Here is a 3,040-nt window from a genome sequence, read left to right on the forward strand (position 1 = left end):
CTTCCTTTTTGGCTTTTAAAGGATTTGTGATTACATTGGGCATACTCAGAAAATACACAATAATCTTCCTATTTTAAAGTCAACTACTTAGTAATCTTAATTACATCTACAAAGTCTCATCACAGCAGTACCTGGATTAGTGTTTAATGGAATAACCAAGGAATGGAAATTGGGGAGAGGGGTGTCTTTAGAATTTTGCCTACTGCAGATCTAAAAAACTCAGTCTAAAGGCGTTAATATGCAGCTAAGGAATATTGAACATTATTTTTAAGCAACTACGGTGAGAGGATAAAACATTAGAGAAAAAAAATATCAGTTAGAAAGTTAGCCTAAACATAGCATCAAATTAAAAAACAAAATTAAATCAATAAAAAAGAGTAAAAATACCACTAATCATCTCAAATTTTTTTGTCTTGATCCTGGGCTTAAAAATAAAGCCTTGAGTGATGGAATGAAGATAAATTGGGAAGAGAGTTTAGGTCTGAAAACTCTTAACTCTATAATTGGTGGTGATGTTGAGGAAGGTAATTTAGTTTCTCTGAGACTCAATTTCCTCTCTTACCTGTGGTCTCATCAGATCAAAAGTTGATAATATTCATGTTTGATAGGGTTGATATGAGAATAAAATGAGACAATTTCTAGAAAATGCTTTGTAAGCTATAAAGCCTAAAGCAAATGTGAGTTGTTAAAATTATTACAAAAAGTTTAAACCTATTTCAAAAAGAACCAGAGTACTCAACTACACCTTCCTTTAACAAAACTACTCTTGAGGATAAATGAATTCTGACAACCAAGAAATATAACTTTAGTAGAAACCTGTCCAGCATTCAAGCTAGGGAATATTCCTGTGTGATGGAGTTTGGATGTGTTATCCCCTCAAAAACTCATGTGGAAATCTGATCCCCAATGTGGCAGTGTTGGAAACTGATTGAGTCATGGGGGCAGATCCCTCATGAATGGATTAATGCTCTCCCTGGGGGAGAGGGGATCAATGAGTAAGTTCTTGCTCTATTAGTTCCCACGAGAGGTCGTTGCTTAAAAAGACGCTGGCACCTCCTCTCTCTCTCTTGCTTCCTCTCGCCATGTGATCTGCTTGTACCCACCGGCTGCCTGCCACTTTCTGCCATGAGTAGAAGCAGCCCGAGGCCCATGCCAGATGCAGCTGTCCCAGAATTGTAAGCCAAATAAATATCCCTTCTTATAAATTACCCAGTCTCAGGTATTTCTGTTATAGCAAAACAAAACGGACTAAAACAGAAAATTGGTACCAAGGAGTGGGGTGTTGCTATACAGATACCTGAAAATATGGATGAAGCTTTGGAACTGGGTAATGGGCAAAGGTTGGAGGAGTTTGGAGGACTTAGAGGAAGAGAAAAGGACAAGGGAAAGTTTGGAATTTCTTAGAGACTTATGTGGTGGTGAGCAGAATGCTGATAGAAATGTGGACAGTAAAGGCCATGCGGATGATGAGGTCTGAAATGAGGAACTTATTGGGAATTGGACAAAAGATAACCCTTGCTACACCATAGCAAGGAACCTGGCTGCATTGTGTCCATTCCCTTGGACTTTGTGGAAGTTAGAACTTAAGAGTTGTGAACCGGAGCATTTGGCAGAAGAAATTTCTAAGCAGCAGAGCATTAAGGACACGGCATGGCTACTTCTAACAGCCTACTCCGAGTTATGGCAGCAAAGGCATGACATAAAGCCAGAATTTAAAAGAGAAGCAGAGCATAAAGATTTGGAAAACTTGCAGCCTGGCCATGCGGTAAAGAAGCTGAGAGCTGGAGAACAATGCAAGGGTGAAGCAGATAAACTGGTTGCTAAAGGCATTATCTTGGCAGTGAGGCAGCCAGATGCTAATAGGGAGAAAATGAGAGGAAAGCTCTGAAGGCATTTCAGAAGTCTGGAAGGGTGCCCCACCCATCACAGGCCCTGAGGCCTAGAAGGACTGAGTTATCCTGGAGGACAGACCTGGGGCACAGCTGCCCTCAGGAACCTGCTCCCTGCATCCCAGCTGCTCCGGCTGGAGCAGCCCCAAGTGTGGTTCGTGCAGCAGCCCTGGAGAGTACGGACCCGAAACCTCGGTGGCGTCCACGTTGTGTTAAGTCTGCAGGCTGGGTGGATGTGAGAGCAGGGGAGGCGTGGCAGCCTCCACCCAGATTCCAGAGGATGTATGGAAAAGCCTGGAGGCCCAGGCAAAGACCTGCCTCAGGGGCGGAGCCACCACAGAGGTCATCTACTAGAGCAACATGAAGCAGAAATGTGGGGTCGGATCCCCCACAGAGAGCCCCCATCAGGGAAATGTCTAATAGAGCCAAGGCAAAAGGGCTGCCACCAGGAGCCCAAAACTTCAGGGCCACTGGTAACGTGCAATGCAGGCCTGGAAAAGCCACAGGCACTATCACGGCCCACTGGGCTGGGCCTGGCAGAGCTGTGGGCACAAGGCTGCCTGGTGTTTTGGGAGCCCAGATGCCCAATTGTGCCCAGGGTGCAGGAGTTGGAGTCAAAGAAGATTATTTTGGAGCTTTAAGACATAATGTCTGCCCTGCTGGGTTTCAGACTTGTTTGGGGCCTGTTTCTCCTTTCTTCTGGCCTATTCCTCCCTTTTGGAATGGGAATGTATACCCAATGTCTGTTCCACCATTGTATCCTGGCAGTAGATAAATTTGGTTTTGTTTTTCAGGTTCACAGCTGGAAGGACTTTTGCTTTTGGTCTCAGATGAGACTTTGGACTTTTAAGATGGTGCTGGAGCAAGCTAAGACTTTTGGGATTGTTGGGATAGAATGATTGTATTTTGTATATGAAAGGAACATGAGTTTTAGGGAGTCAGGGGCAGAATGATGGAGTTTGGATGTGTTGTCCTCTCCAAAACTCATGTGGAAATCTGATCTCCAATCTGGCAGTGTTGGAAACTGATTGAGTCATGGGGGCGGATCCATCATGAATGGATTAATGTTCTCCCTGGGGGAGAGGAGATAAATGAGTGAGTTCTTGCTCTATTAGTTCCCATGAGAGCTTGTTGCTTAAAAAGACCCTGGC

Source organism: Galeopterus variegatus, unplaced genomic scaffold (assembly GCF_000696425.1).
Source record: "Galeopterus variegatus unplaced genomic scaffold, G_variegatus-3.0.2 Scaffold1320, whole genome shotgun sequence".
Lineage (NCBI taxonomy): Eukaryota > Metazoa > Chordata > Mammalia > Dermoptera > Cynocephalidae > Galeopterus > Galeopterus variegatus.